At 34.6% G+C, this 12,970-nt stretch overlaps 1 long non-coding RNA gene across 4 annotated transcripts; it reads left to right on the top strand.

Moving 5' to 3' along the window:
- The first annotated feature begins 4,848 nt into the window (after positions 1-4,848).
- LOC107998288 (uncharacterized) lies at positions 4,849-12,139 on the top strand. 4 transcript variants are annotated; one of them, XR_009829849.1, is made up of 5 exons: positions 4,849-5,136; positions 8,091-8,371; positions 8,450-8,565; positions 8,629-8,740; positions 8,798-12,139. It is a non-coding gene; the product is annotated as an uncharacterized LOC107998288 (long non-coding RNA). The 4 variants fall into 4 exon arrangements; XR_009829850.1 differs by lacking the exon at positions 4,849-5,136 and adding an exon at positions 5,243-7,412; XR_009829852.1 differs by lacking the exon at positions 4,849-5,136 and adding an exon at positions 5,242-6,430 and having other exon boundaries at positions 8,450-8,740.
- Positions 12,140-12,970: the final 831 nt, after the last annotated feature.

The raw sequence follows: 12,970 nt of genomic DNA, 5'->3' as shown, positions 1-12,970 counted from the left end.
TCCATGCTTCAGAAAAACCTAATCCTCATGCATTATGTTGATAATTAATGGTGTATGATCGAGGGTTCCATTCTTGGAACGATGAAAGATCATTGTACAAGAAAGGAACGATACGTATGTATCTATCGCGTGAAAGATTTATTAGTTTCGCGTAATAGCGAGAGAACCAATATTCTTTTCATGTATTATTCGAAGAAATAATTGGGCATTTGTATTTTGATACGTTTTTCTTATAACAATAAAAATTGCATTTTTTTTTATTTTTTGAAATAAATTATTAATCGAATATAATAAATAAGTAATTGATAAATTTAAATACAAAAAAATTAGTTTAATAATAAAAAATGAAGTTATACAATAATCATAAAAATATTAAAATTTTAGTATCAAAATACTTAATACTAAAGATAAATTTTAATATTAAAGTATAAAAAATTGGATTATACTTTTTTTAAGCAAGAATATTTGTTCTCAACAAATTAATTTGGAAATGTGAATATTTTCTCATGGTTTTTTTTAAGCAAAAAAAAAAGAAAAAAATAGTATTTTTTTAAAAATGACAAAATCATGTTTAACAATAAGTAATTCATAAAAAAAATGGTGGATAAGAAAATCATAATTCAATACTAAATTAAACGACGTTAAAAAAATTATTTCCTTATAAGCTATTTCTCGCAGATAATTGCGTTAGATTGTGCGTTACAATCCGCGAACCATAATTTACGAGGGGATCCCCATCGGTTAACCGAAGCGTGGTTACAGCGCCAAATTCGAATGCAGAACGAGTCACGACGGAATGTTAGCAGGTTCTTTTCATCTCGGGTTGACAAAATCATTAGGGGACTAAATCCAATAAAGGGACTTGGTCTCCTGCTTGTTCAGGGATCCTCACGTAAGAAAACATTCTCGGTGAAGTGATCGGTTGCATCGTAATCGGTATCAATGATATATATATATATATATATATAAAAGACAATGTATCAGAATTTTTAACACACGTATAATCCTATTGTATTTTATGATAAAGTGTGTATTATTAATATAAACGTTTCAATTTTCTTCTTTTTAAAAATCAAAAAAAGTAAAATTTAAATGCTTGTTCTAATTAAATTAATAATAGAAGAGAAGATACAAGAAAATAATAATAAAAATATACAAAAAATTAATACGTTTTAATTAATTATATTTTTAAGCAAATACATTATTACATGATAAATTTGTTTTTTCAAAAATTAGAGTTTTCAAATTAAATAAAAAAAAAGAAATATTGAAATATTAAAATATGGAGATTCGAATTGTTCTGCACGATTATCAGTCATGATACGAAACTGATACATCATCGCTGCGCGTAAATCAAATTTAACGCATGTAGTGGTCGATTTTGCTCGCACCGTCCTTCCTCTCTAAATATTCTTTTTGTGATACGCCTTGCTATTAAATTAGCGAGACACTGAAGTCTTAAATAATTTCTTGGCGAGTTTCGTTCGACGCCACGTGTTCGAGGGAACCGGTTCTAATGATACTTATAAAACATGCTCGCAAGTGAAATAAAAGAAACACTTCTCTAAACGCAATCGACAACTTATTTTCATTTATCATTCCTTTAATAATTTTGGCCGTCAATTTAATCGAATATATGTTTTTTTTAATCATCAAAATTCATCGCGAATATGAATTTATTATAATTTTTCTTATCTTAGAAAACTATACGTATATTATCTTCTTTATTATCTACTATTCTTATTTTTCATTCATACGATGGAAAGGAAAAGCAAAGAGGAGAAGCGAGAAGCGATAAAGAAAGAGAGAAAACGAAGGTTAGAGCGATGTGAGAGAGAGAGAGAGAGAGAGAGGAGGAAGAGGAGGATCGAGTCTGGTCTTGAAAAGAAAAATCTGGGTGGAACAACACTCTCTTAACGAATATCGAATCGATCTAGAAACAGGAATCTCACGAGCATTGGCTCTCCTGGCCTGGAGGAATTGGCCTGGAGGCTCTGCTTGATGTATGATCGGCGCAGAAATGGCTGTCGTCGCGAGGCCGCGTCCCAATAAATCTCTTTGCTTTTTCTCCGCGGACGGACTTGTCGTTCGTGTATAAATGTATCGTTTTCATCAATATTTATTATGGGGAGGGAGGGTAGACCAATTGGAGCGAAGTTCTGGTATAGCGGAACGTCGTCGTTGGGACGTTACTACGACCACTTTGGTCTGTCTCCCATCGGCTTTACCTCTCCCTCTGATAATAAAGATATCCATTATACCGGCTTCTTCTTCCTCGGCCAAACATTTCGTTTTGTCGGCCTCCATGCATCGTCTCTCCTCTCGTCTTCTGTCCTCCTTGCGGATTCTACGCACCCTTTCAGCGCATCCACTCCTATGATGAATATATGTATCGTGCAACCTAACCTAACTTGCGCGTACATTGTTAATTGCATGCCTTTACCGTTTCCAATATCATTTGTGTTTTTCTGCATTTTTTATCTTTTTTGCATGTCTATGCGTGTATCTGAATATTTTGCAAATATTTGTTTCCATTAATTTTTTTAGAAAACGTATTTAATTATGTGTTTATATCGCGAATAATAATATATATACCTTTGTAAAATTTGTACAACCATTTCAAATACGTGGATTTTTTCGTAAATTATGCTGATTTGTGTATCTAATTCGCCTTTCAACGATCGAGATCGATCATTTGTTATCGATCATTTTCTTATCGATCATTTCTTTACAATACAAATTTTAGCATTAATTTTTAATTCATCGTGTTTTATAAATTGAATTTTCGAACAAAGGGAGAAGAAAGTATTGAAAAGGATGGCGAGAGATCATCCAGTGCGCGTTTCTATATTTTTTTTTTTTATAGCAGACAATTCTCCCCTTTCATCCTCTTTCACCACTGACATAATGCCGCTGGCATTAGAAGCGGCATAATAACACACGGCGTTTGTTTGACGCCGAGAAAGGTGATTGCACACGATTTAAGAAGGGGCGAGGTGCACATCTCTTGGTCTCCGTGCTTCTCGGGGTCGGTCGCTAAGTCTTCTTCGTCTCGCTTGGTCGTTTCTTTCTTTCTCTCTTTTCTTTTTTTTTTCCTTTCTTTTTACGTACCTCTATCCTCTTCTTCCACAACAGTTTTCTCACCTCGTCACGTGCTTCTGATGCGGTTTCGTGCCTCGTGTGTGTGTGTGTGTGTGTATGTTGTGTGTATGTGTAGAAGGCCATCGTCACGCTGGTTTTTCAAACACAGTGATATCAGGGTCAACTTCATTCGCGTTTTATTCGACGGTTCGTCATCATAGAAATCACAATGTCACGCGTTCGATATTTTTATAGATGTATGCATGTTTCGACGATAGATTAATTTTTAATTTAAACTTCGTATGGAAGACCATACGATGGGCAAAATTTATAAAATATGCAAATAAAATTGATACTTTATAATTAAAAATATTATAATTGTATCTTGAGAAGACTATTTTATCGTGAAAGTCTCTTTACTCTTGAATCTTGAAAGGGAAGAAATTTTATTTGACAAAAAGGTGAAGAAAATTATTGAATTACACAGATGAAACGACAATAATGTGTTCAATATTGTGTGTGGTCCAAAGATATTTATTTATTTATTTTTTATAATAACATTTAATATTACGGTAAAGCAATTCTAGCAATAATGAAGATTTGTTCATCGATTGTGCTGATTCACTAAGGAAAATGTATAAAAAGGGTTGTTGATGTCATTTAGATCGGTGGAAATTTGCAAAAGTCGCGTAATTTTAAATCGCTGCTTTCCATTCGTTAATTTTTTACACACGTACAATTTATAATTTTATTAAATTGAAAATACAAGAGACACGTGTAATCTTTCTCAAAGATTACACTTTATGACACAAATGAATTTTTCTTCATTTTTACATTTTATAATTTTCTTAAATTAATAATAATCTGGTGAGATAATTTCTTTATTAAATTAAATTGGAGAAAAAAGAGAATCGTGTTTACTTTTAATAAACTATCAAAAATATTTTCAAATTACTTTTATATTATCAAATATTATTAAACCATTTATTGATAGTACAATTAATGTACACACGGAATGTGATTGTTATTGATATATATGTATAATTATATTCCATATGCAACAGCAGTATGAGAAAATTATAGGAAGAAGTTTTCTGAGAAATAACTGTACATAAGCGGTGTCTCCTCCATGGGTAATGCCGTCAACTCGTGTGTTAAAAGCTGTTGCAAGGATCATCGTTTTGATCTCTTCGAACGAAACGATACGTATATTCTGTAATAAATTATATCTGTACGCCAATGGTTGGTATAGAAGAATACCGTTCCTTTTTTGACGAGAGAAGATTTGTTATTAGAAGAAACGTGTGCAACTTTATTATCAAAGAAACGACGAAAAAGTTATTATTTTTTAAAATATAATTTTTATATTATTCTCTAAGAATCCTCATCTCATTCTATCCAATTTTTTTCATATATAAGGTTCAGCTACAGTTATTCTTTGAATCAAATTAAAAAAGAAGAAAAACGATTTCAATTTCATTGGAAATATTCGTTTACTTGAGATTGATCAGTCGATAAATCTTGAATAAGATTAAGAAAGATGTGGAAGGGATAAAAAATTTGTAAAAATTATACAATTCCTGTGCCATTAATGTTGCTTATATTTCACGCGACCCGTGTAAGCGTGTATTATCGTGAGGTTTCTCGATGTGTAGCTGCCTACCATAAGTCATCGGAACAATGCACGAGCACATAGGTATTATTTACTCCACCTTCGTGCTTGAGCTATGATCTATACTCTATGCGAGTAGTCTGCCATCTATACTTACTTCCACGTACTTGTTTGTCGACTAATATTTCCCGATTATTAAAAATTAACACGTCGAATCGTTTGTAAATGTATATCAATTACTCGTATGCAATAGATACATACGCGATGTAACGATAAAGTATTATATCCTTTTTCATTCTTCAAACGGTTCAAAGTGCAGTTTGGAATGTTACGAGGCGGAATTGGCGCTTGTAAAAGTTAACAGGAAACATGTCCGGGTTCAAGCAGCCATATTTCACGAGTCGAAGTCTCGTGAGGAGAAGAGGAGAAACACGTAAAGATAGGTAAACGTGGCCCTTTACAAGGTTAGGTTAGGTATTTTCTTTTGAGTGTTCAAAAAGGATTCCAACAACCAACAATGTACAAAGTACGTAAATGCTTGTTAGTACGTAAATATTGTAGTTAACAGAGAAACGAATGTTCGCTATATGAATAAATACGATACGTATGGTATTTAAAGGAATTAGATTTGAGAATTTGTTAAGTTTTTATCAATTTATCAATTTATTATTAATTTATACGATACGAAGTAAGACGAAAAATATTTTTTCATGATTCTCAAATCGATTTTTACATTTTATCTCCGATTTTGTTTGTTGGAAATCTTTAAAACTAATTTATGAAATGTGGCTAAAGAAAGCGAGGAAGATATAGTTAGAGGGTGCGTTTTCGTAGTAAGTTGCAGCGTGTAGAGGCAGACGAATTTCGGTGAGCTCGACGAGTTCGAGGAACACATGTGCCGTGTGGTAATGATCATTACCGTGTAATGATCGGACCAATCGATTGGCTTCGATCGGTCCTGCGTGTTAGTGGTTCCCAACTTTGTTGCTGCGTTATTCGATACTTAAATTAGCTTAGATTAAATTAGATAATTTTTAAACCAATATTTCGAAAAAACGAGACATTATATTATCTTTTTTATTCATCAAGTATTGCTAAAAATACAAAAAAAAAAATTTAGAAAAGAATTGGTATCTCTATTTTACTCAGATTTTTCCCAATTTCAATTTATTGTTAATTAACATAATCGGGATGGCATCGAGAAGTATTTCTTCGATATAAGATTTTTTTCGATAAATATGAAAAAATGGTAATAAAACGGCCAATAATAAAATAAAAAAAAAGAAAAATCGAATATTTAAAAAATTTTCTCGACAATTCGAATGCATCAATCTCTATAGGAAATTCCCATAAATGCACATATTGCTTTCAAATTAATTAATTAGTTAATTCAATGTTTTAATCAGAGATAGTGTTTTATCGCGTTTTTTCGCGTTTGCCATCATTTAATCGAAGAATATGGAAAGGATATAGGAAAATTGAACGCATCAGGTTGAAAAACACTGGCTAAGAGGGTACTGTACGTAACCGGTACGCGGCAAGTTCGCACCTTCGCAAAGAGGGTCCATCGTGCGCTCGCCCTACCGCGCAACACCGCTCGTTAAACGAATTAAGTAGTTACGGTTTGTTTAATCGGGGCCACGGAGGCCTGAATTAAGTTGTTATCGCGAATTAGCTGATTATACCGAGGCGGCGCGAGGTGTCGAGTTGATTTGTTGTTGCGAAATATGGCATGAGGTTTGTTTATGCTCGCCACGCCCCACACCCCTCGCCGACCTTTCAGCTCGTTTACGGCTGACCTTAAATAAGGTGCATAGACCGTTCCATCCATCCACGCTACTCTCTCTTTACTCTCTTTCCATCCATGATCCCACCCCTTTCACTCGCGCCACGGGAATCAGGGGATGGATAATCATTCTCTATAATGCTATGATAACACTCTACAAGTGCATGATATATCGCTAATAGCAGGAGACTCGTAATCTGCCTTTTTTCGAGAAACACGATACATTTTTTCACAGGACTAAAACTAATATTGACTGTAACAACGTGTTTTTTTTTCCTTTTCATTTAATGTAATTATGGTATCGCGTTTCCATAGGAAATTTAAGTCTCTGATAACCACTCAGTTTTTTTGGATTTCTTAAATTTCTTAGATTACATTCGATGCGATAGAAAGAAAAATGATGGAATAATTATTGGTATAAATTTATCTTGTTAGCGGCGAATTCGATGGAACGGTAAGGAATTGGTAATGGAACATCACGTGACTGAGGAAACCGTCAGGAGAGAAGAGGTAAAGGGAAGGTCATAGACGTGTCGCGTTGAAGAGCGGTAAAAGGATCGTTGGTCATTTTCCACGAAAATTATAGCCATCTATGCGCGTAATCCCCTTTATGGCCGCGTTGCATCAAATTATAACTGGCAATGGCGCTGCCATCGTCTTTCCTTCGTTCGTCTCTTCCTTTCCTCTCGACCCGTGCGCTTCGTTTCCCGTTTTTTTCGTTTTCTTGTAGATACGCGTCCTCGAAGCCTCGTAAAACGGCACATTCCGCCAATCATCGCGGCACATCGGCCAGATACGTAACCCTTCGACCCCCGAGCGACCTAACTCAACCTAACCTCTAATTTCGCCGCTCGATCCACGTGGACACAACGATAAATCGATAAATCATCGCTACGATCTCCCCGTGAACGCTTACGTGTAACAACATGACGTGTAAGTTAGCCGATCGTTATTCGAGATTGAATTTTCATTGCGATTAAGAAAAACTATACCGTAATAGAAATGCAAATACAGATTAATTTTAACATCTTCGATATCGGTCGTATCGATGGTTTTTTCGATTTAAAATTAACACAAGTAATTTCTAAATTCTATTAATTTATCCGATTTAGCATATCATTTTCATCATATCTTTTATTTTATCGACTTTGTAACTTCGTGGAATTCTTTCTAATTAAGAAAATTTTTTAATAGTTTCGATAAAAATTTTTTCTACTCTTTCAATCAAAAAGTTTATTATATAAAATACGTTTAATTTTCTAAGAACGTTTTTAATATTTTTGTATCTTTTTTCGTGATTTCCATTTAAATTTTCTTTCATTTTTAATGTGGATTTTATCGAAAAATATACATATCTATGTAATTTCAGAAAAGTTTAAAATATCCTTAGATGTCATCTAAGTTTTCTAACTTTTTATTACTTTAGGAACAATTTTAATGTTATTCTATGAATTTTGCGAATGAAAAAAAAATTATTCAGGATGGAACGGTTTATCGGCTTACTTAAATCCGAGATTTCGATTCGACGACGTAAAATTCGTTTTAAGACCCTCTCGTAGTCAGCGATTGAATGTTTAAAGCAGTTCTAAAACAGATGCTTGTGTTTTATAGTTGCATAAAGGCACGTAGTTAAATTGCGGCCATTATCGCGGAGATCAAATGATGAATGCCGATTCGAGAAATATGAGGTTTGCGCGAACTCAACAGTGTGCAACCACGTATCGATTCACGTTGATCGATCCATCGTAGTTAACGACCATAGATGGACAAGAATTGCGAAAAGTAATTAAAGCCGATTGGTTACGAATTATAATCATGCTTGTAAATTAATTTTCGATATACTACCGAGATATCGTCTCAGATATAGGCGAACGATCAATGAAAAATTAAAGGTACGTATATTTTGATAATTGCATTTAGGTTAAGTTATGACATAAAGAAATAATAAGCTTATGATGTTCCACTTCTAGATATGGCTTCTCTTAGTCGGACCACAAATTATAATCATCCTTCTAAATTAATTTTCGATATACTACCGAGATATCGTCTCAGATATAGGCGAATGATCAATGAAAAATTAAGAAAGGTATATGTATTTTGATAGTTCCATTTAGATTAGGTTAAGATAGATAATAAGTTTATGATTCAGTTTCAGATATAAACTTCTTTTTTTACCATAAATTATAATCAAACTTATAAATTAATTTTCGATATAGTATCGTCTCAGATATAAGCGAACGATCAATGAAAAATTAAGAAAGGTACGTATATTTTGATTACAAGTTAGATTAAGTAATACGTTTATGATTCGGTTTCAGATATGGCCTCTCTTTTAGTACCACGAATTATAATCAGGCTCGCAAATTAATTTTCCATACATTATCGTTTCGGATATAAGAGAACGATCAATGAAAAATTAAGAAAGATACGTATATTTTGATAGTTTTTTTAGGTTAGATTAAATAATACTTTTTAGTACCATGAATTATAATCAGGCTCGCAAATTAATTTTCCGTACATTATCGTTTCGGATATAAGAGAACGATCAATGAAAAATTAAGAAAGATACGTATATTTTGATAGTTTTTTTAGGTTAGATTAAATAGTCAACTTATGATATTTCAGTTCCAGATATGGTTTCTCTTTCATTCTCTTCTTTTATACTCTTTAGTTTCACGTTTCATCACAAAGTCAAAAGCAAATACGAGAATTATTTCCATCGTGCAAACGAATAGACGAGGATATCGCGTTTCGATATAAATTTTTCTACCATGTTTGTTACGAGTTGAAATGTTGAACAGTAATAAAAATGTCTTTGACCCACCTCTTTCGCATCTCTCTCGAAAACGTTCCTGGACGTTTCTCAACTCGGAATCCCGGGGATAGAAAAAGCCGCGATGGCACCAGAGGAGGACGTGCCAACCTGTAATTGTTCTCCGATGTAATTGCCCCCTTGGCTTCTCCCATTCGTGCTCGAGGACCTGGTGGACCCCCTTTCCCTCCCTCTGGCAGAATTCTCAGCAGCCGATTTCGAAAAGCAAGGACGTTTATTGCGAGCTATCTCACCGTTCTCTCGAGGTTCGACGTCCATTATTCTCTTCACCCGCGGTTAACATCCAGATTCTTTCTTCACCTCTTTAATGAGATCGTTTTCTCGCTGTTTCGCTACTTTGTGCTGTTAACTCAGCAGAAGGTATGCGCTACGAATTCACCTTTACGGAAGTAGAATCCTTTCTGTTTGTGTATCGCGGTAAAAGGAAAGTGCAAGGTAAAATTGGAGCAATTCTACTTTTTACTAAATGTATACTGGTTTCTCGAGTTACATCGTTTAATTTTCAAGTTACTCGAAATAGAAAATTTTTTGTAAATATTCGTCGAATTTATCGTAAATTGCTTTTTTACGATAAAACGGTTAGTTCGATTTTCTACCAAAACACGGTTTTCTACCAAAACGGTTGATATGAATTATAAACTATGAAACGTATAGAAAAGCAGCGATGAGGAATGACATGGCCCATTCGGGTAAACTTGGTAAGAAAAAAGCAATGGGATGGTGGGTCAGTCTCGTGGATCCGGAATCGAATGGAAAGCAAAGTGTCACGTCCACGGATGAGCGACAACGATGCGCACCGGCTTGCGAAAACGATGAAATCGAGCAAAACGAAAAAGGAAGGAGAGGAGGAGGCGTTAGAGAATGAGAGAGAGAGAGAGAGAGAGAGAGAGAGAGAATCTTGCATTAGTCGAAGGAAGAAATCGAGATCGAGAAAAGAAAAGAAAGAGAGAAAGCAAAGAGAAGGATCGAATTAAGAAGAAAAAAGAAAGAAGGTAAGGAGAAAGAGAGATGGGTGAAGATCTCGAAGAGCTGAATCGAGAGAACGGTTCGATACGTTTATGGAGAGGTTCGAAGTCGTGGAATAAGGGCCGGGAACATAATTATCCGCCAAGTCAAGGAACCCAAAGAGCCGGAGAGGATAAAGGGGAGGGGGATACCGCGCGACAGAGACAGCAGAGGGAGGAGAAAGAAAGAGGATAAGAGAATCGCAAAGAGAATCTTATTCTTCGGTGCGGTTGGAATTTGAAATGTTCAGAGGGCGCATTATCTTCTTGCCACCGCCACTCAGCGCCACTCATGGATTCCGTGATGGTGCGTACACCTTATTTCGATACGCGAGTGTGTACACGTTCCATGCCGTTACAAGTGTGTTACGTTCGAGGAATTAAATTGGATTAGCGTACTTACACGGTGTATTCGTAAGATACATGAACGTTACTCGGAGTGGCGGTCGATACGCGCGTTTTCTTATACGCGATCTTGTCTGATCTTTTGCCGTGATCGATACTTGTTGTTACGAGGATAAATGAATATGAATACGCGACATCGATCAAATTTATTCCTCAAATGGATATACGTCAGTTTTTTTTTTATGGGGATTTTTGAAAAGCAGCTACGAAAGATTATGTATTAGAATGTTTTATAAAGAATATAGTGACTAGAAATAGTGTTTGATCATGGGATAACTGAATATATTATACAGACATTGTATCAAATTTATTTTTTTTTTTATTTTTAAATTTTGTACAAAAGTTTGCGTATTAGAACGTTTTATAAAGATAGGGGACACGATTAGAGAAAGGGAAGGATGGAAAATAGCGTTTGAGAGAAAAGAAACAGGTTATAAACATAGGTTATAAACATAGGTTAGAGAAAAGAAACATAGGTTAGAAATATAGGTGGTCAGATTGGCATCGCGCCATATTCCAAGGTACGTAGCCACCGACTTTTTGCCGTCCCTCACAAGCCAAGGTGAGAAATTGAAAAGTGGCTGTCCGCTGGGTAATTAAGATTTCGGCTCTTTGTACCGTACGGAGATCTTGCTCCCCGTCGATTTCGCGCCATCTTTTGGCAAGGTTCCCAATCTTGAAGATCGCCTCATCGTAAAACGACGCGTTATTCGTATTCATTTAACGAATAAGTCGTTCGTGTTTTCATCGCATAGATTACATCTTTATCTTTCTTTGTCAAATTGTATCAGTATTCTTTTTTTCATGAAAGAACAATAAAAAAAATCGTACTATAACAATCGTTTAGAAAAAAAAAATTCTGATTTTTTTTTTGCGAAATTAGATGATTTAAAAGATAATGTGAAAAAATAGGAAAAATTCCAGGATAATGTGTTAATTCGAATGGAAAGAGATTGGATAGAGTGACCGGTTGACCCGGTGAACGAATCCGAAGAGAAGATATCGCGGAAAGAGTGGCGATTCCGTAGTGGTAACGAGTCGAGATGGCCGAGAACATCGGCGGTGCCACTTCAAAGCGGGAATCCCGCGCAATCAGATTCTCTTGCCCTCCCTGCTCGCTTGAAAAACCGAGCGAGGGGCTACCAGATCTCTTCGTCTCTTCCTTCTTCTGTCCTCTCTTTGGGCTGGACGTTCGCCAGGATATATCCAGTCGCATCGAGTAACGATCATCTTTCCAACGATTCTCCGTTAACACCATCGTTTTTATCGATTTTTAAAATCAAAATCGAAAGACGAATCGAGTTCGATATATGCTGTAATAGTGAATTCAAGAAAATTGCAGAAAATTCGAAAAAAAAATTTATTATGTACTCTTTTGAACTTATTATTAATTAAAATTAAAATTTTGCAACAAGAAAGATCTAATTTTTCCCCCTTTTTTTAAAAACATATTTTTCGATCTTTTAATAATATGCGAGCAAGAAATGAAAATTCAAATTGGAATCGTGCATGTTGCAAAAGAGTATCGTAAATTAATGAAAATTCAATTAGCGTGTAGATAAAAATATTTATCATCGTGATTTCACAGGTTTCGTAGCATGCAAGTATCGCTTCTTTTTCGTTTTTATTATCGACTCGTGTAACTGTAAGCACGAAACAACATCGTTAATGATGTTATCACGACGCGATTCCCGCGCTTTTTTTTCCGATTACTCTTCTCGGCTACGCGTCCGAGAAAATATCGTCGAAGACAGTTACGAGTAATTACAACCTTGTAAAATATTGTACCTGTATTAATGCGTAGTGAACGAATACTTTTGTACAATTCGAAACATTTGCATATCGACGTCGTAAATTCGTAAATCTTAACCTCAGCCTTTCGTTTCACGAATCTAATAATTTGTGGTATTTTTAATATTCATTAGATGAATATCGTCATTTTGTTTTTTCTATTAATTTCAATTCGATCGTAATGATATGAATGACTTTAGTTTTAGAAGACTTTTTTTTAGTTTTAGAAAAGCTACTAATGAAACGCTTATATTAATGAAATAAATTTTACCAATTAAATTTGATCCACAAGAATCAAAAAAATTTTCAAGCAATGTCCAATAGTTTCAAAACTTAAAACAAATTTTCCGCTGGTTTTAAAGAAATTATTTCATAAAGAGAAAGATCTGCATTTTTATAATTACAAGTTTTTACATAACCTAACCTTACCACGTACATTGTTCCGTTAGAACGAGTCT

The sequence above is a fragment of the Apis cerana genome, linkage group LG5 (genome assembly GCF_029169275.1).
Source record: "Apis cerana isolate GH-2021 linkage group LG5, AcerK_1.0, whole genome shotgun sequence".
NCBI classification, from domain to species: Eukaryota; Metazoa; Arthropoda; class Insecta; order Hymenoptera; family Apidae; genus Apis; species Apis cerana.
The sequence above is the reverse complement of the archived record's forward strand: the minus strand, read 5'-3'. Positions and strand labels throughout refer to the sequence as shown.